Source organism: Trichechus manatus, unplaced genomic scaffold (assembly GCF_000243295.1).
Source record: "Trichechus manatus latirostris isolate Lorelei unplaced genomic scaffold, TriManLat1.0 scaffold00203, whole genome shotgun sequence".
NCBI classification, from domain to species: domain Eukaryota; kingdom Metazoa; phylum Chordata; class Mammalia; order Sirenia; family Trichechidae; genus Trichechus; species Trichechus manatus.
Genome location: NW_004444139.1, coordinates 3,756,302 through 3,778,399, shown reverse-complemented (window position 1 = coordinate 3,778,399; position 22,098 = coordinate 3,756,302).

Here is a 22,098-nt window from a genome sequence, read left to right as displayed (position 1 = left end):
ACATTTTCACAGGGTTAATTCTTCCAGTCCATGAGCATGAAATATCCTTCCAATTATGTAGGTCCATTTTAGTCTCTTATACCAGTTTTTTTAATTTTTTTTTTTTTTTGTATAATTCCTTTACATCCCTGGTTAGGTTTATTCTTAACCTGAAAAACCAAACCCATTGCCATCGAGTTGATTCCAACTCATAGTGACCCTATAGGACAGAGTAGAACTGCCCCCATTGGATTTCCAGGGAGCAGCTGGTAGTTTACAAACTGCTGACCTTTTGGTTAGCAGCCAAGCTCTTAACCACTACTTCACCAGGGCTCCTGGGTTTATTCCTAGATGTTTTATTTTTTTAGGTGCTATAGTAAATGATATTTTTTTTCTTGATTTCTTTTTCATGTTTATTCTTGTTGGTTTATAGAAACCCCAATGACTTTTGTGTGTTGATTGTCGTGTATCCTGCAATACTGCTGATTTCTTCTATTTGTTTCAGCAGCTTTCTTGTGGAATCTTTGAAATTTTCAACGTATAAGATCATGTCATCTGCAAATAGAGATAAGTTTACTTCCTCCTTTCCAATGTGGATACCCTTTATTTCTTTTTCTTGCTTTATTGCTTTACTTAGGACTTCCAGTACAATATGGTGGGCATCCTTGACTTATTTCCATTCTCAAGAGAGGCTGTCAGTGTTTTTTATTGGGTATCATGTTGGCAGTTGATTTTTCACAGATGCCCATAATTACTTTAAGGAATTTCCCTTCTATTCCTACTTTGCTGAGACTTTTTTTTTTTTTTTTAAATCAGGAAATGTTTTGGATTTTATCAAATACCTTTTCTGCATCTGTTGAGATGATCATGTGATTCTTTCACTTTGTTTTATTAATGTGATTTATTACAGCAATTGATTTTCTAATGTTGAACAGTCTTTGTATTCATGGAATAGATCCTACTTTGTCATGCTGTATACTTTTCTTAATATGTTGTTGGATTCTGTTCACTAGCATTTTGTTGAGAATTTTTGCAGCTGTATTCATGAAGGGTAAAATAAACAAACAAACAAAATGTTGCTGTCAAGTTGATTCTGACTCATAGCAACCATACAGGACAGAGTAGAAATGCCCCATAGGGTTTCCATGGAGAGGCTGATGGATTTGAACTGCTGATCTTTTTGGTTAGCAGCCTACCTTTTAACTACTATGCCAACAGGGCTTCTTATGAGGGATATTGGTCTGTAATTTTCTTTTCTCGTGATGTCTTTATCTGGTTTTGGTATCAGGTTACTCAAGATTCATAGAATAAGATAGGGAATATTACTTCAGCTTCTATGTTTTGGAAGAGTTTGAGTAGGATTTGTATCAATTCTTCTCTGAATGTTTGGTAAAATTCCCCAGTGAAGCTGTCTGGTACAGTGCATTTTTTTTTTTTTTTTTTTGAGGGGGAAGGGGGTAGGTTTTTGATGACTAATACAGTCTCTTCTCTTGTTACGAGTTTGTTTGACTTTCTATCTATTTGTATTTGTTTAGGTAGGTTATGCATTTATAGGAATTTGTTCATTTCATCTAATTTTTCAAGTTTGTTGGAATACAATTTTTCATAGTATTCTATTATGATTCTCTATCACATTTGGATCTGTTGTGATGTCTCCAGTTTTATTTCTTATTTTGGTTATTTGCATACTTCCAATTTTTCTTTTGTCAGTCTAGTCAGTGGTTTGTCTGCTTCATTAATGCTTTCAAAGAATCAACTTCTGGTCTTACATTCTTTCTATTGTTTTTTCTAGTCTTTATGTCATTTATTTCTGTTCTGATCTTTATTACTTCCTTTCTTCTGGTCATTTTGGGCTTCTTTTGCTCTTCCTTTTCAATTTATTCAAGTTGTAGAGATAAGCTACTGATTTGAGATCTTTCTCCTTGTTTGATGTAGGCATTTATTTCTGTGAATTTACCTCTGAGCACTACTTTTGCTGCATCCCACAAGTTTTGGCGTTTTGTGTTTTCATTTTCATTTGATTCTTTATTTCTTCTATGACCCATTGTTTTCTTAGTAGTGTGTAATTTATTTTCCATACATTTATCTTTTTACCTTATTCTTCCTGTTACTGATGTCTAGGTTCTTTCCATTATGGGCAGAGAAAATGCTTTATATGATTTAAATCTTTTTAAATTTCTTGAGATTTACTTTGTATCCTAAAATATAGTCTATTCTGGAGACAGTATATGGATGGGTCATATACACATATATATTATTTTTATCCATTTTACCCTCTCTGTGTCTTGACTGGAGCATTTAATACATTTACTTTCCTGGTAACTATCATTAGAGAAGGATTTACTTCTCCCATTTTATTATACTTTTTTTCTGAGATTAATGTCTTATTTGTTCTTCTTTACCTTTAGGGCTGAGTTCTTTTTAAATATATATTTTCTTTTCCTTTTATTTATTATTGTTGTTTCTGAGGTTGCTAAGTCTTTTTTTTTTTTTCCACCTTATTCTTTATTTTGGTGAATAGTTTTATTTAATTTCTTTGTGGTTTCCATGATGACTAAATTTAATCTTATACATTTAAGGCAACCTGTTACATCTGGAAACAGCCTTAAATTCCTGCATATATGAAAATTTTATACCTACCCCAATTGTCATCCTACCTTTATACTGATGTTATCATCAATTACTTCTTTGTTTCTAACTTTCCCTATAATCTAAGTTTAAATTTATTTTAATGTTATATGTATGTAATTCCTGTCAACCTCTCCCTCTTTTTTTATCCTTTGCTATAATTTTGTCATTGCAAAGCATGAAGGATATGCCCTTTGCACTTGTCAACCAAAACTATCTTAGGTCTGTTCTTATATTGTCAATGGTGTCCCTTTAGTGGAGTATTCACCTCACCTCTTGTATGTATCATTTCAGGTGGATGTTAATAGACCTTACTTTTCTCTCTGGAGGACTCCCTTCAATATTTCTTACAAAGCTGTTCTAGTGGTAATAAATTTCCTTAATTTTTGTTTTTCTGGGAATGTCTTAATTTTGCCCTAGTTTTTTGTGTGATAATTTTGCTGAGTATATCACTCTTGGCTGACAGTTCTTTTCTTTCAGCACTTTAAATATGTTGTCCCACTACCTTCTTGCTTGCATGGTTTCTGAAGAGAAGTCGGCACTTAACCTTATTAGAGACTCCTTGTGTGTGATACTTTGCTTTTTTTGTGCTGCTCTCAAATTTTTCTCTTTGTCCTTGGTTCTCAAGAGTTTGATTATGATATGTCTTGGTGAGTTTCTTTTAGAATTTATCCTGTGTGGAGTTAGTTCTGCTTCTTGGATGGGAAAATTCCCTTCTTTCATGATGTTTGGTAAGTTTTCTGATATTATTTGTTCGAAAATTCTTTCTGGGCCTTTTTTCTTTTTCTGGAACTCCCATAATGTGTAAAGTATTCATCTTAGTAGTGTCTCACATATTCCTTATGCTAGGTTCATTTTTCTTCATTCTTCTTCTCTGTTTGGTTCTCAGGCTGAGCAATTTCAAAGACCCTGTCTTTGGGTTCATTAGCCCTCTCTTCTGTCATTTCAGTCTTACTTCTGTGTCCTTCAATAACCCATTAAAAAACCCACTGCCATTGAGTTGATTCCAACTCAAAGTGACCCTATAGGGCAGAGTAGAATTGTCCTGAATGGTTTCCAAGGAGTAGTTGGTGAATTCAAACTGCCAACCTTTTGTGTAGCAGCCTAACTCTTAACCACTTCACCACCAGATCTCTCACGTCCTTCCGTGGTGTTGTTTGTTTATGTTATGTTAATTTTAATCTCCAGGATTTCTAATTTTTTTTTTTTTAAGATTTCTCTTTATTGTAATTTTTATTTTGTTATTATATTGTTTCCCTGATTTCCTTTAGATCTTTCTCCATGTTTTCCTTTATCTCTGAGCATTCTTGGTACTAATGCTCATAAACTTTTTTCAGGTAATTCCAATACTTGTTCTTCCTCAGAGGCTATTTCTGACCCCTTGCTTTGTTTTATTTGCATTATCCTTTTCTGACTCTTCATGTATTTTATAATTGTCTATTGTCTACAGAACATTAAGATTTATTTATTTTTGCTTTAGTAAATCAGCAGAGTAGTATCTTCCCCTTCTCTTTAGATTGACTTTCTTGCTGCTTGCTTCTTCCCAGGGTTCACAGGATCTCCTGTCTTAGATGTACTTGTCCCAGGACAGCTTGTACAGTTGTCTTGGCCAAAGCTACTTCAACCTCATCTTTCTGTGTCTGACTACTTCCAGCTTGAGGTAGGATGTGTGCGTTTGTGGTGTTGCACTTAGGTAGAGGTTATAACAGTGCTGTGCTGGGATGGGGTGTAGCTGCTGCATTAGTCTAGAGCAGGCCAGCTCTAAAATGCCAGTCTGGAAGTAGAACCTGTCTTAGTCATCTAGTGCTGCTCTAAAAGAAATACCACAAGTGGATGGCTTTCACAAAGAGAAATTTATTTTCTCACAGTCTAGTAGGCTAGAAGTCCAAATTCAGGGCATCATCTCCTGGGGAAGGCCTTCTCTCTCTGTTGGCTCTGGAGGAAGGTCCTCATTGTCATCAGTCTTCCCCTGGACTAGGAGCTTCTCTGGGCAGGAACCTCAGGTCCAAAGGACGCACTCTGCTCCCGGTGCTCCTTTCTTGGTGGTATGAGGGCCCCAACTCTCTGTTTGCTTCTGTGTTTTATATCTCAAGAGATTGCTTCAGGACACAATCCAGTCTTGTAAATTGAGTTCTGCCTCACTAACACAACTGCTGCCCATCCTCCCTCATTAACATCATAGAGGCAGGATTTACCACACATGGGAAAATCACACAATAAGGGGAATCATGGCCAAGTTGATACACACGTTTTTTGGGGGACATAATTCAATCCATGACAGAATCCAGAGAGTTGCTCTTCTCCAGAGGAAAGGTCATGTACTAGGCACAGATCCAGGGACAGGGTCTCAAGTGCTTCACTAATCAGGGATGAGGATGGGGCTATGGTGAGTCTGTTTCCATGTATTGGCATGGGTATGGGGGTGGGAAGCCATGTTCCCAGCACTGGTCTGAGCAGATCTGGGGACAAGGCTGCTGGCTTTGCCTAGGTCAGAGACAGGGCCATGGGTTTTATGCTGGTTTGAAAAGAGTGCCGCAAGCCTCTGGGTGGGTGAGATTTCATATGGATTCCAGTTAGGGTGGGTGTGTCCACAGCATCAGGACAGTTGTTCTTGCAGCATTGGGTTAAAGTGAGCTCTTTTATGACATCAGCTTTTAACAGGTTCATCTCAGGGGCATGGGCCAAGCAGGGCACAAGCTTTCTGGGTGATGCTCTTACCACAGGTGCTGGTGGTGGCGGGGCAGGGATTCTTGCCTCAGGCCAGTTGGCTCCCGGTGGAGAGTTCAGCCTCTGAGTATCTCCCTCTGTAGACGGCTGGTTGTCATGGACTGGATCATGTTCAAAAAGAAATATGTGTCAACTTGGCTAGGCCATTATTTCCAATATTGTCTGGTCGTCCTTCATTTTATGATCTGACATAATTATCCTTCATTTTATGATGTTGTAAATCCTAACCTTAATACGTGAACGAGGTAGAAGCAGTAGAGAGTGTATCTTGAGTCACAGCCTTACAAGGGGGTGTGACTCAAGTTGCACCCTTACTCAAGACACACTTTTACTCAAGTCACACCCTTGCTTGAGTCACCCCTTTTATCTTACAAAAGAAAAAAAGGATAGAGAAGCAAGCAGAGAAAAAGGGACCTCAGTACCACCAAGAAAGAAGATCCAGGATTGGAACACTTACTTTAGACCTGAGGTCCCTGTATTGAGAAACTCCTAGACCCAGGGGAAGATTGATGCCAAGATACGTGGATATCTCCAAGCAACAGTGTGCCCACCAGTTTTGAAAGGAGATGGGGACCTTCCCCCAGAGCTGACAGAGAGAGAAAGCCTTCCCCTAGAGCTGGCACCCTGAATTCAGACTTCTAACCACTTAAACTGTGAAAGAATAAATTTCTGTTTGTTAAAGCCATCTACTTGTGGTATTTCTGTTATAACAGCACTAGATAATTAAGACATGGATCTAGTCTCCATTGGATGGGTAGGCTGAGAAGCATCCCCAGCTGTGTCCAACAAGACAAATTCCTGGTCATTACACTTCGTTGCACTCTGCCAGGCTAGGGGAGAACAAGCTCGCACTGTTACACTTCTTCTGTGGCCCTCCCCACTGTCACTCATACCCATCTTCCCACTTTCTGCCTGGAATTTCCTACAGTTCAGTATGCACCACTATCCTCAGTTAGCACTCCCCTGGATTTCCCAGGACTTCACTCTATGCTATACCTGAACCCTACTCTCTCCCAGGTCTTCGCAATGCTGGTATATGCCCTGCCACTTTGTTGCTCCATTCTGGGACTGTTAATTTCTCTGTCTCAGTCTGTTTTCTCTGCACTGCTCCCTCCCTGTGCTATATGCTTGGAGGTAACTTTTGTCTCTGTTCCAAGATGGCCAGGTTGAGTTGGCCTTCTGAGTCAGATGTATATGTTTCACCGAACTCTACTTTCTCACCATGTGTATTCTGCCTTCCTCTTGATTCAGTTTTCCCTTTGGTTCTCCAGTTCTTCATTTGCTGTCTGGTGTTCCAAGATCTTTGGTTATATCACTTCTTAGTTGTCTACTTCTGACATTACTGCAGAGTAATGTGATTGTATGATCAGCAATGCCACCATCTTGCCTGTAATCCTTTCCATAAGGTTTTCAATGACTCATTTTTCAGAAGTAGATTGCCAGATCTTTATTCCAAGGCACCTCTGGGTGGACTCAAACCTCCAACCTTTCAGTTAGCTGCTGATCCTGCTAACCATTGCACCACTCAGGTATATGCATAATCTAATTAAATTCACAAAAATCCTTTTTGAATTTTACTAAGGAGAAAATTGAGGCTCAGAGAGGTCAAAAAAAGTCCTGCAGTGACTCATTTGTAGAACTGTGGTTTCATTCAAGGATGAAAATCTCCTAAACCTTTACTGTTTACGTTCCACCTATCTGTAAATGATAGATTTTCTTGTTAATTGGAATCATTTTTATTCTTTTGCATGTATCTTCCTTCTTCTTCCTTTATTGCTCCATGAAAATGAGAATATCAGAAAAAAGGGATATATATATTTTCCTCTGAGGTGTGAGCCTCAGGTATATTTTTTCAGGCTTTATAGAATAAATAGACCATGCTATGTGTCATTATTCACAAGGAAATGGTCAAGAGCATTCAGTGATGGTGATGATAATAATATTGGTGGTAATGATGATGTTGCTGATGTGCATGACTGTGGTTACTGTCCCCTTCCCCATGGGCAAAAATTACTAGAGAAATCAGACATAAAAATTGAACAAAAGTCTTGATTCTGTCTCAAGTCACTTTATCTAAACTGTCCAGTATTCATGAACTGTTATGTTGACAGAAGAACTGCAGGGAGCTCAACTCCTCATGCTGTAAAAACAAAAAGTGTTTCTTTTTTTTCTTTACCCTTTTATGAGATGAAAACATGGAGGATACATATAAATTACAAGGACTGGAGAGGGATTTGTAAAAAGAATCTCAAGGAAGTGTAAGGATTTGAAGTTTAAGATGTGGTTGACTGTAAACTGGTGCTGAAGTGTAAGAAATGTAGCTGCAGAGTAGGAAATAAAAAGTAAAAAAAAAAATGGGAAGAAAGGTCAGTAGCAACATATCTTCCATGTTCTTATCAGAGCAAGAAAAGAAGCTTACATCAAATACACTGTCCTTACTTTCCAAGAAAATGATCCATTTTCTCTATAAATTGTTTTGCTGTGGCACACCAGAAGAGAGGAAACAAAAATACTTTAAATAATATCTGTTTACAATTAATAATCTAATGCAAACTCATACATGAAAGTAACCACAATTCGTTTTTATATTATTTTGCATTATATGATGTTGTAGTATAATATACATATTTAACTTTTTAAATTTCACTGAATAAAAAGGACTCGACAGATCACTTTAAGGATCATTCCTGCCTTCATTCTGACCTATACTGTTAAGGCCCCTGGCTTACCCCACACCATAAGCCTATGACTCAGTAAAAACAAAGGCCTCCAACTACATTTTTTGTGAGTTCAGGTTCAGCCACTCCACTTTATATGTCTCTGACTCTATTTCTTGATATCTTTCTTATATTCTTATCCCTAGCCCTACAACTTGAAATTTGATACCATTTTGGGGCTCTGAAGTCTTGACTTTTCTCCTTTTGTGGTGATTCTCCTGACATCTTGGATTATATTAATTGGGCATAAAACAGGTTCTAGACAGACCTTAAAATCCCAAAACATTGGAGTTTATGTCCCCTTGTATTCTATTTATTTGCTCTAGGTAGAGAGAGAGTTACCATCGAGTCAACAACTCAGGTGACCTTATGTACAACGGAACAAAATGTTTCCTTGTCCCGTATCATCCTCAAAATTGCCAGCATGTTTGAGACCATTGTTGTGGCTCTCGTGACGACACATCTGACCAAGGATCTCCCTTACCTTTGATGGGTCTCTACTTTACCAAAGAAGATGTCCTTAGTGACTGATCCCTTCTGATGATGTGCCCAAAGAAAGCAAGTTGGATAATGCTCTGTTGTGATTCGTAAGATTTTTATTGGCTAATTTTCAGAAATGCATCAACTGGCTTTTTTTTTTTTTATTATTGTACTTTAGATGAAGATTTACAGAGCAAATAGTTTCTCATTAAACAGTCAGTACACATATTGTTTTATGGCATTGGTTAAGAACCGCACGATGTGGCAACACTCTCCCTTCTCGACCTTGAGGACCTTTTTTTTGGTGAAAACATACATAGCCAAAGTTACACCATTTCGAAAGTTTCTACATGTACAATTTGGTGACATCGATTACATTCTTCCAGCTGTGCTGCTATTCAAACTGGCCTTTTTTCCCCAGTCTGTCTTAGTCTAGAAGTACCACTGAAATCTGTCTAGCATGGAAGACACTGCTAGTGTTTGAAATACTAATAGCATAGCTTCCAGCATCATAGCAACATTAAGCCATCACAGTAAGAGGATTTGACAGATAGGTAGTGACTATTGTTTTAGTTACCAACAAACCTTTAATTAGCTAGATGGCCATCAAGGCCATGTTAATGGTTAAAATCTCTGGCTGTATGTACTGGCGTACATACAATTAATGAACATTCATTATTTCCATTCTGGTTGTTCTATTTTCATTAATCTAGTTATCCTGTTCCCTTACCTTCTCATCTTTGTTTTAAAGTACTTACTGACCATTTAGACTCAAACTGATTATTTGTTAAATGAGCACAGTACTCATAGCTGATAGTCCTTATTTTGGACCTAATTGGTTATTTAGCTAAAAGATAACCTTAGGAGCTTGTTTCAGTTTCAGGTTTAAAGAGTATCTCAGGGCAATAGTCTTGGGGAATTCTCCCGTCTCAACAAATCCAGTAAGTCTGTATTCTTTTAAGAATTTGAAGTTCTGTTTCACATTTTTCTCCTGTTCTATCAGGATCCATCTATTGTTAGCCTAATCAGAACTGTTGGTAGTGGTAGCTGGGCACCATCTAGTTAATCTGGCCTTAGGGTAGATGAGGTTGTTGTTCATGGAGAATATTAATCCTGTAGACTACGCTCTTCTTTGTGTTTTTGGTTTCCTTCTTTCTCTTTTGTTCCAGATGAGAAGAAACCAGTAGTTGTATCTTAGATGACCGCTCACAAGCTTTTAAGACCCCAGACACTACTTACCAAACTAGGATGTAGAACATAAACTTTATGAAATATATTATGCCAATTGACAGAGATGTTCCGTGAAATTATGGTCCTAAGCTTTCAGATGTTTAGTTAGATATGTAACTTTGCCCCTGTGTGTTTTATTATATATATATGAACATATATGTGTGCACACACATACATGCATATATATACATACACCTATATATACACACACGTACCTACATATGCACACCTATACACATATATGCTTACACACATAGAAGTGTACCGCACATATTTTTCTTGGTTGTTGTTGCAAAATTATATATGTCATAGCAATTACCAAAAGGCTTTTTTTTCTTGTATACATCTTAGTGTCTTTGTTTACCTTAGTCAAACCGTTCACACTTTATCCTCATTTGGTGTTACCTCTCCTATCACCAAAAATAACAAGTGTCTGCTACTAGAGAGCAAATTCCCATTTCCCTGCCCCCTATTATGCGTAACCACTAATGAACATAAGTTTCTGTATATTTACCTATTTATGTCATTTCATAAAAGTGAGAACATACAGTATTTGTTTTCTTGTGATTGCCTTATTTCAATCAACATAATATCCTCCATGTTCATCCACATTGTAAGATGTTTTCAGGAACTCATTTTTCTTTATCACTGAGTAGTATTCCATTGTATGTATGCACCACATTTTACTTATCCATTATCTATTGATGAGCACTTAGGTTGTTTCCATCTTTTTGCTATTGGGAATAGGGCTGCAATGAACATAGGTGTGAGTAGATTTTTTTTTTTTTATGCGTATTTTATGGCAGTGGTATGGGTAGACAATTTTTCTTTGCATAGGTGGCCCCTAGTTGTCATTCAGGTCTTTCAATGTCACCTCACCAAAGGTTTCTCTGACCTCCCCACCAATGCCATTTACTCCGTCCCACCACGTGGTTAGTGTTCTTCATAGAACTTGCCATTATCTGAGATTACCTTGTTTTTATGCTAGTTATTATTGTCTTCCTGCTGAAATATAAGAACCTGTCTTATTTTATCAACAACCAAAAGAGATCTCATTACATTGTGGTGTTGTTGTTAGTTGCTGTCAGTTAGGGTCCAACGCCATCGGGTTTTCAAGGCTGTCACCTTTCAGAAGCAGATTGACAGGCCTGTCTTTGAAGTGCCTCTGGATGTGTTCAAACCACCAACCTTTCAGCTAGTACTTGAGTGCTTAACCGTTTGCATTACATTGTAGGACTCGATAAATATATACTGAAAAGCTGGAAGGAGTGCATATTTTACACTTATGGATCTCAGCTCTGCCATATCAAAAACGTTCAAAATATTATTCCTTTTGACTCAGCAATCCTACTTCTACAGATTTTTCCCAAGAAACTAATAAGAAATATATATTAAGATTTATAGGCAGCAATAGTCATTTTAGTATTATTTGTAAGGGAAAAAAAAAGAAAGAAAATTTACCAATTTACATAACTGTCCAAAAATAGAGAAATGGGTAAATAAATTACGGTACATCTTTATTATGGAAAAATATTCTATCATCAAAAGTCATGCTTTTAAATATTATTTAAGACCTCAGAAATAAAAAAAAAACAAATAAAACAGTACATCAAGTTTTATGTATAGAATGACTCAGTTTTGCAAATGTATGTATATAAACGAAGATATCCCATATATCTAATAATTGCTGGCCTTTGAGGTCATAGTTTCCTTTATTTGCACATTACAATGGTCTAAGTGCTCATCCACTATGACTGATAGATTCCTGTACTTTACCATGTTAATCTCCTCAGTCATCCCTGTGCTGCCTAGTGAATGGTTCCATGTCCCATAAATCCATAACAGCTGTCACCTGCGTCTCATACGTCTACCTAGTTCTTTAGGGGATGCCAGTTTTACAAAACTTAACTGTCTTCCATTGTACCACTACAAGCTAAGCATGGGGTGAACCCTTGCCTTTTAATAACACTGTAGCCACCTGCCTACAATATTTATCAAGAAGGTAAGATGGAAATATGGAAATGAAGGACAATACAGAAAATAACATAAATCCTGCTGTCTCTGTTTGAGTTCTCTGGAAACAGACTCTGAGACAAAGACTTGGGTGCCGAAAATGTGTTACGGTCTTGGGAGAAAGCCCTGTAGGGAAGCGAGGAAGGCAAGAAGTTGATATGTTCATATCTTGCAAATGTGAGCTCAACTCATCATACTGGGAGCTCTAGAGCTGGGATAATCTTTCAGAGCTGTCCCAAATTGAAGCAAGAGAGGGTGGAGCCCTTTATTCCCCATATCAGCTAGTCATCAGCTGTTGGCTTCTCCCTGAGGGAAGGCATATTCTTGGGGAAGGTCATTCCCTGTAGCAGAGGGTAATATTCAGTGAGGTGCAGCTGGGAGCTTCAGCCACCAATATTTTCAGCAGCTGTGAGATGTGCATGTTGGCACTGAGTGGGGACTGAGTGGAGCCCCATATTATCCCCTACACTCTGTCCAGGATTCCTTTCCTTTTTTGTCTCCCTTTCTGCTGCCTCCCTGCTTTGCTCCTGTATTGCTAACCAGTTGTTGTGGAATCGATTCTGACTCATGGAGACACCACGTATGTCAGAGAACTGTGCTCCATAGGGTTTTCAACGGCTGATTTTTCTTAAGTAGATAGACCTTTCATCTGAGGAGCTCCTGGGTGGATGTGAACCTCCAACCTTCAGTTAGCAGCCAAGCATGTTAACCATTTGTACCCCTCCCCGGACTGTCCTGAACTACTAGCTGACACTTTTTTTTTCTACTTCTGAAACTGAGATATATCTAGATATCTGTACAACTCATAGTCTTGGCAAAATTGAATCCTTGCTTTTGAGAAGAGGGCGATTATTCCTAAACCAAGCCCTGGGCAATATTTTCTGCCAGAGGAACTTTAACTACAGAATCTTTTCAAATGACATATTGATTAGCCATTGTCACATAATGCTATGTAAAAACCACTCCAAAACTTAGTGGTTTAAATCAATAATCATTTATTTTCACTCTTGTGTCTATAGGTGGGCTGCTACAGGCTGATCTAGATTCTGAGGCAGATAGTTAGGCCCAGAAAATTGAGTGGGGAGAGCTCTTGGGAGATATACCTGTAGAGAAATTAGGAAAACAAGGTTGAGCCAAAGGAGAAGCTGATCTAGACTGGGTGTGCTGGCTTGGCCCCAAGCTACAGATTGGTCCAGGTTTGTTCCATTTACTTCTCTTCCTTTCGGAACACGGGGCAGGCTGGGGCAGGTTCTCCTCATGGAGAGGTGTCAGAGAATATAGCCATATCTGTCCAGTGAGGATGGATTGACTCTGATAAACAATTCCTGCTTCTGCTCTCTCAGAAAGTCCCCAGGGAGATATTATCTCCGAATTCATGTTCGCCTACGTTTTAAGTTTCAGATTACTCTTTCTTCCTCTCCCTCAACCTTTAGAGATTTCTCATACCTTCTTGTGTGCTCAGCAATGCATTTAAAACTACAGTGGTGGTAATTTATCCAGCGTATATAGGGGCTGCAGTAGTAGAGGACCATTCACTATCTCTAGATCGCAATATTTCTAAAAAGTAGGTCTCTTTTCTTTTTTTCTTTTTACCTTACATGTTTCTATCAGAGATACTGTGACACAAACAAGGTGCAATGGCCAGGTCTTGGACACATTTACTGTAGTCTCAGCAGAGTTCCTGGGTGACACAAACGGTTAGTGTGTTCTGCTGCTGACCAAAATTTGGAGGTTTGAGTCGACCCAGAGATGCCTCTAAAGAAAGACCTGGTGATGTATTTCTGAAAAATCAGCCATTGCAAACCTCATGGAGCTCAGTTCTCCTCTGACACACGTGGGGTCACCATGAGTCAAAGTCGAGTCAACAGCAACTGGTACACTGGTAGACAGAAACAGCAGCAGGTGGGTAATTACCCTGTTGACCCTGTGTATAGGGCAGCACAGAGACCTTAAAGGACACAGAAAAAGGCCCCAAGGGCCAGCGTTATGACATAGACAGATATTACTGCTGTGCGGCATACCAGGAACCTGGCCTCAGTCTGTCCTGCAGCTCAGCCTTAGCTCCAGCACCTTCCCGGCTGAGATCTGCCACCGGGGTGCCATCATTAGGGCTGCAGCTGTATGACAGGAAGATCCACCCTGACCTGCCACCTGAGCACTCCATGAACCCTTTCAAATGAGGTCTATGTATTCAAACAATTCTAAAATTCTCAGTGAGTATATTTTACTACTAATAGACTTTATTTTTTAAAGTAGATATAGCTTGATAGAAAAATTGAGTGGAAAATACAGTTTTCATATCCTCCCTCTCTCTCATCCACAGTTTTCCTATTATTAACATATTACATTAGTGCCATACATTAGTTAAAACTGATGAACCAATATTAATGTAATATCATTAACTGAAATCCACGTTTACTTTATGGTTCACTCTGTGTTGTACAGTTCTATGAGTTTTCACAAATGCATAATGTCATGTATCCAACATTACAGTATCATGCAGAATACTTTTTCTGCCCTAAAAGTTCCCTGTGCTCTACCTGTTCATCCCTTCCCCTCACCCTTCCCCCACCACCCCAAGGTCCTGGCAACCACTGATTGTTTTTACTGTCTCTACAGTTTTGCTTTTTCCAGAATGTTTTGTAGATGGAACTATACAGTATAAACCCTTTTCAGACTGGCTGCTTTCACTTAGCAATATGCATTTAAGGTTATTCCCTGTCTTTTTGCAGTTGGATAGTGCATTTTTTTAAAAAAAATTATTGAATAATATTCCATTATATGGATTACCAATGTGTCATAATTCACCTATTGAAGGACATCGTGGTCACTTACAAGTTTGGGCAATTATAAATAAAGCTGCTATAAACTTTCATGTGAAGATTTTTGTGTGGACATAGTTTTCAACTAATTCAGTCAAACACCTAGAAGCATGATTGCTGAATCATGTGGTAAGCCTATGTTAAACTTTGTGAGAAACTACCAGATTATCTTTCAAAGTAGCTGTACTATTTCACATTCACACCAGCAATGAATGAGAGCTCCTGTTTCTCCATATCCTTGCCAGCATTTGGTGTTGTCTGTGTTATGGATTTCAGACATTCTAAGGAGCCCTGGTAGCACAATGGTTAATCACTAGGCTGCTAACTGACAGGTTGGCAGTTCAAACCAACTAGCCTCTCCGTGGAAGAAAAGACCTGACAATCTATTCCATAAAGATTACAGCCTAGTAAACCCTATCAGAAAGTTCTAATCTGTCATATGGGGTCAATATGAGTCAGAATTGATTCAATGGCACACAACAATAGATATGCAGTGGCATGTCATTGTTGTTTTTAATTTGTATTTCACTAACGACACGGGACGTTGAGCATCTTTTCCTATGCTTATTTGCTATCTGTATATTCTTTGGTGAGGTGTCTTTTCAGATTTTTTCCCACCTTTTAATTGCATTGTTTTGTCTTCTTATTGCTAAGTCTTAAGAATTCTTTGTTTATTTTGGATACAAGTCTTTTATCAGATATGTGTTTTGCTAATATTTTTTCCCAGTCTGTGGTTTGTCTTTTCATTCTCCTAATGATTATGTTTTCCAAAAATACTTCTACTCTTCTTTTTATTTTTTTCCTGGCCTTTGAAAATCCTATTCTATAGGTGTTGACACTTTTAATTCTACACTCTTTATCTCGGTATTTCTGTATTCTTTCCATCTCATTATCCCTTCTTGGTGCTTTCAGGAGAATCTCATAACATGATATTCAAGTTCGCTACCCACTCCTTACGATTCTCCTGTCCATCCACCAAGTTCTTTTTTTCAACCACCACTTTCCCATACCTAGCAGTGCAACTACCCTGTTACTGTTCCACAATTATGTATTCTGGTTTTAGTAGAAGAGAGAGAGTTAATGGTTGGTGGAAGTTTTTCGAGCTCCTAGGACTCCAAATCAGGAGGCGCTGAATCTAGACCTGACGTAGATCCTGAGCTCTTGGACTTCACGCCTTCAGCCGTGATTGGATGCGACTTTAGGGTAACTTATGGAAGGAGTAGGGGTATGCTACATGTGCAATAACATAATTAATTGTGAGTTAACGGGCAGACAATGGCAGTTTAAATGAGTGCCTTCAATTCTTTACTCCTTCCCTTAAAATAATTATATTCAGACCTATGCCATGGCTTCATGGTGAACAGGTTTTCTTCTCTGTCCCTTGACTTGCTTTCACAGTAGAATGTGAGTGGATGTGACATGACCAAAGCCATACATACACACACGCACACACATACACACTCACACATATACACACACATATATACACACACATATATACACATACATATATATACATACACACAGATGTAGATATAGATATATATACACACACACACACAGAGTTTAGCTTGGTCTCCTCAACACTATGCTCCACAGAATCTGCTACCCAGAGAGAATGTAGAGAAATATAAAGCAGACCTGAATCCAACCCAAAACTTAGAGCCAATTACAGCTAATCTGTAGACATATAAAATAAATAAAGTAAAAGCTGCAGTAAGCCAGTGAGGTTGGGAGTTGTTTGTAGCAGCATTATTGGGTGATATCCGACGAGGCCATGAGTATAACCAATTGGTTGTTTCTTATGATTGTGTGTTCATGGTCAATGTAGATAACATCCTCTCTTATTTTTAAGGACATTTATATTACTTATTTTAAACTATAGTGGTATCTGTTATCCATAGTCCTCAGGTACATTCTAGTACCTCCACCCGAGGTGCTGCACATTTCTAAGAGCTGTTTCCCTCAGCTGTCTTGCTCAGCACCCAGGCTGAGGGAAGGGGGGATTACTCAGAGACAGAGAGTAGCTCTAACTATTGAAACTCTTGCCCAAGGCTTTCCAGGCCTGAGCCCTGCCCTGGAGTCGGCCTCCTGTCTCTGGAAGAAGCTGGGCTCTTCTGGGAGTCACTCCAGTCCTAACATGCAAGGAGGCTGTGGTTGATCTGCACAGGGAGGGGATCAAACATATTTAGAAAGTGCTCCAAAGACCTTTTTCCCTTGAAAATTGTTCCTTTCAAGTCTGTCCACACGTGCTGGGACACATCTATACCTACTATTTTTCTCAGGGAAAATATCTCTCCCTATTCATTTTTTTTTTTTTTGTCCCTGGCAAGTATATATATTAAGGTATAACATATGTTTTCTATTATGACCTTTTGTGCACTTGTCTTTATGTAATGAAGGATTAATTTGAAAGCCATGAAATGTTTCCCAATACCAGGAAATATCAATAATGACTGAACGTTTTCAAAATTTACGAAAGTTACAGATATTAGCTCAAACTAGTTCTGTTTTAGTTCTCTGTATTTTATATTTAATTTATGTGTACAGTAGACCTAGAGTTCAATTATTTTCCAGGAACATTAATTCTTCTATTTACTCATTTACATGCCTTTTACACATATCACCAGAACTGTTTGTAATGTGGTCTCCTATTATTGTCTTTCATTTCCACGCCTTCAAATAGACTCCATAAACTCCTTGTCTTCAAAAGGCACTGCATGTTGAGTTTTATTATACACTTTCACACATGCATACGCAGACACAAACACACATCTGCATACATGCACGTAAACAATTTGGGGAATTCAGAAAACATAATTAAGTACATGCATAATAGATGGAGGAATAAAAGCTCAATGCAGTAGAGAAGAATGCAGAGTTGGAAGCACAGTTGGTGCAGCATAAAGTTCAAAGGCTCCTGAAGAATAGAAGTGCGGGTGGTGCAGAAGTTCCAGAACATGACTAATAGTGATTTCAGACCACGAGGAAAGAGAGAATAAAGGAGGAAAGTATTCACGTAAAAAAATGACAAAAAATTCCAGAGTAGAATAAAGATATTACCAAATTCAAGCAGAATGAATGTAAAATATGCAAACTCCCAGGTCTGATGTGATAAAATTTTAGAACTCAATGGTTAAAAAAAAAGTTATAAAAAATTGCAAAAGAGGAAATGGAGAAAAGATTATTTAAAACAAACTAGAATAAGACTGGAATCTAACTGGTGATCAGCAACACTAAATGCTAAAAGAACATTTATTTCAGAGAAATAATTATTTCAGCAAAAAAAAAATAAAATAAATATATTTTTAGGCATATGGAGAATGAGAAATGTTGCCAAGGTAAAGGCTCTTTCTAAAAATATACATTAAAACTGAATAATATGTTTACGAAAAAGAAATTGTAGGATAAAGAATCATGAAAAACACTATAAATAATAGTATTAAGTTAAGAAACAAAAACTATTGATGCACAACATAAAAGACAAAATCACTCTAATAAATATCACAAAAGTGGGAAAAGAGCAAAAAGGAAAAAAAAAAAAAAACCAAAACATGAAAATTTTAAAGCCTATTACATATGGGTCATAAGATAGCTAGAATAAATCTAAACGTACTATAATCACAATAAAAGTGACCAGATTAAATCCTTGCCACCCCACCCTTGCAATGCAGAAATTGTCAGATTTTGTAATAGAAAAGATAGCTCAAGAATGTGTTGTTTATAAGAGACAGAAAATTACTCAGCAATTTTGAAAATAGCTATATGAATGAAGACATAACAGAAGTTATCATCTTAAATGTCATTTACAATTAGGAAATAAAATCAAAAACAGTACAAAAAATAGATGACCTAACAAGTCGCAAGGTTTTCAAGAACCTAGAAAACACAATGATTAGCCAGAAGTCTGGGGAGTGCCATCTCCTCTTTCTCCTGAAACAGAAGAAAGTCATCCTGCGCTTCCCCTGGATGCCACTTCAGATATAAGCCCCCAAAAAACAGGGAAGGAAACCATGAGAGCAACACCCACCCCTGCAGGAGAATCACTGGGAGTTGGCCTTCCAACGAAAAACTGGTTGCAGAAAAAGAACAGAGGATGATAACTAGAGACACATGACTGCACCCCCTGAAGGACTGATTGATTAGTGTGTGGTTATCTGTCCTGAGTGACTGCCTTATGGTGAACAGATTTATCACTTCTTGTTCTCTGAAGCCCTGGTGGCATAGTGTTTCAGAGCTTGGCTGCTAACCTAAATGTTGGCAGTTCAAATCCACCAGTCACTCCTTGGAAACCCTATGGGGCTGTTCTACTCTGCCCTGTAGAGTCGTTGTTCTAGATTGAACTGTGTCCCCTACAAATTATGTGTCAACTTGTCTAGGGCATGAGTCCCAGTATTGTGTGGTTATCCATCATTTTGTGATCTGATGTGATTTTCTTAAGTGTTGTAAATCCTACCTCTATGATGCTAATGAAGCAGGATTAGAGGCAGTTATGTTGATAAGGGAGGACTCAATCTACAAGATTAAGTAGTGTTTTAAGTAAATCTCTTGGGAGATATAAAAAAGAGAAGCAAGCAGAGAGACAGGGGACCTCATACCACCAAGAAAGAAGCACTGGTAGGATAGTGTGTCCTTTGGGCCTGGATTCCCTGCACCTGAGAAGCTCCCAGACCAGGGGAAGATTGACAACAAGGACCTTCCCCTAGAGTCAACAGAGAGAGAAAGACTTCCCCTGGAGACTGCACCCCGAATTTGGACTTCTAGCCTCCTAGACTGTGGGAAAATAAGCCATCTACTTGTGATATTTCTGTTATAGCAGCACTAGATAACTAAGACAGTTTCTATAAGTCAGAATTGACTTGACAGCAATGGTTTTTTTGGTTTGTTCTCTGCTATGTTTGGAGACATTGAAAGTTGAAAACTGAGTTCTGGAACTTTTGAATCTGAGTTAAATCTGGGAGGGAGAAGGAGCTATCACAGACAGAGAAAAGAAGCAGTAAGCAAGGGCCAAATGTACCACCCACCTAAGAGTTTCGTACAGAGAGTAGTACAGGCAAAAGCATCAAATACTGGGAATAACTAAGAAAGTTAACAACCTAGAGAATTCTAAAACCTCAACAAAACAATCACAAGACATACAAAGATCAAAGAAATGAGGGTCTATCCAAGTGAACAAGATGAAGGGAGTGAAAAACACATCTATGGATGACAAAATAGTGAATGGAATGGAAGAATATAATACAATAATATTGAACATAATCAAAGAACTAAGGGAAATCATATACAAAGATCTGAGAGAAATAAGGAAAACAATGCATGAACAAAACAACAATTTTAAAAAATAAAACAAACAGAAATATTGCAACTGAAAGAGATAATAACTGATACAAGAAATAAAATGGAAGGATTCAACAACAGATTTGATCTGGCAAATGAAAGAATCAGTGAATTAGAACAAGATAGTCAAAATTGTGGAGGCTGAGAAGCAACAAGAATGGAGGCTCAGAACTGTTGAGCACGGTTTAATAGAATTATGGGACAACATCAAGGGATCTAATATACACATCATGGGAATTCCAGAAGGAGATGAGAAAGATAAAGGGACAGAAGGATTATTTGAAGAAATAATGACAGAAAATTTATGGAATCTTGCAAAAGACATGAATCTACAAATCTAAAAAGCTCAAAGAACTCAAAGCAGGATATACCCCAAAAAATCTACACCAAGACATATATCATAATCAGACTCTTAAAAAGTAAAGATAAAGATAGAATCCTAAAAGCAGCTAGAGAGATGCAAACACTCACATATAAAGAATCTCCAGTAAGATAGAGCACAATTTCTCCTCAGAAACATTGGAGGCCAGAAGGCAATGAAATAATATATTTAAAGTGCTGAAAGTAAAAAAAGAAAAAAAAAAGTCAACCAATAATACTATACCTATTGAAACTGTCCTTCAAGAATGAAGGTGAAGTTAAAACATTCCAGACAAACAAAAGCAGAGAAAGTTCAGACAGACCTGCAAAAAAATACTAATGGGAGTCCTGTAGATGGAAAAATGGCAGAGAAAATATACTAGAAAATAATTTAAGGCTATATATATGTGTGTGTGTATATATATATATATGTATATAAAAGTCCTGGTGTTGCAGTAGTGATTTTATATAGATATACATACATATATATACATGTACACATATATATATACATGTACATACATATATATACACATATCTATTAAAGGTAATTACATGGACAATTATAAGGATTAGTAATAAGGTATTCATGCTTGATCCCTGGTATCAACTTAACCTAGGATGTTATAAATGAAAGATGTCAAATATAATATTCATGGTAACCACTGCAAAAATATTTTGTAAATGTATAAAAAAGGAAAGGAGAAGGAAACTAAAATGGCTCACTTCCATAAAATAACTAAACACAAAAGCAGGCAGTATTATAGGAAAAAGAGTAAGGAGGCTTAAGGCACACAAAAACTGATAACAAAAAGGTAGAAGTAAGTTCTTTGTCATTGGTAATTACAGTGAATGTAAATGAACTAAGTACTCCAATCAAAAAAGGCAAAGAGGGGCAGAATTATATGAAAAAGCAAACAAATAAATATGATCCAACTGTATGCTGTTTACAAGAGAAACACCTTACACCCAAGGGCACAAATAGGTTGAAAGTGAAAGAATGGAAAAAAAATTCCATACGGATAATAACAACAACAACAAAAATTGTAGTAGTAATCTTAGTATCCAATAAAATAGACTTTAAGACAAAATCTGTTAGAATAAAGATGGACATCATATAGTGATAAATGGGTTAATTTATTTAAAAAGATGTAACAATGATAAATATATAAAGCTAACACTGACAAAATTGAAGAGAGAAATAGACAGCACTACAATATACTTGGAGACTTCACTATACCACTTTCAATTTTGAAAAGAACATCTAGAAAGAACATCAACAAGGAAACAGAGGACCTGAATGACACTGTAAACAAACTAGACCAAACAGACATATATAGAACACTTTGCTCAACAACAACATAATATGTACTCTACTCCAGTGCACATGGATTATTCTCCAGGATAGACAACATGTTAGGTAATAAGAAGATTGTAATCATACAAAATATTTTCTCTGGCCACAGTGAAGTGAAACTAGAAATCATTAACAGTAAAACAAAGTAACAACAACAAACATATGAAAATTAAACAATGCATGATTAAACTACCATGGAAGAAATCACAAGTTACTTACAGTCAAATGAAAATGACAGCACACTTTACTAAAACTTATGGGATGTAGTGCAGGCAGTATTCAGGGGGCAATTAATATCAATAAATGCCCAAGTAAAAAAAAAAAAAAAAAAATCTCAAATTAACAGCCTAGCTCTATAATTAGGAACCAGAAAGAAAAGAGTGACATAAACTTAAAGCAACCAGAAGAAAACAACAAAGATCAGAGTAGTAATAAATAAATTGAAAAT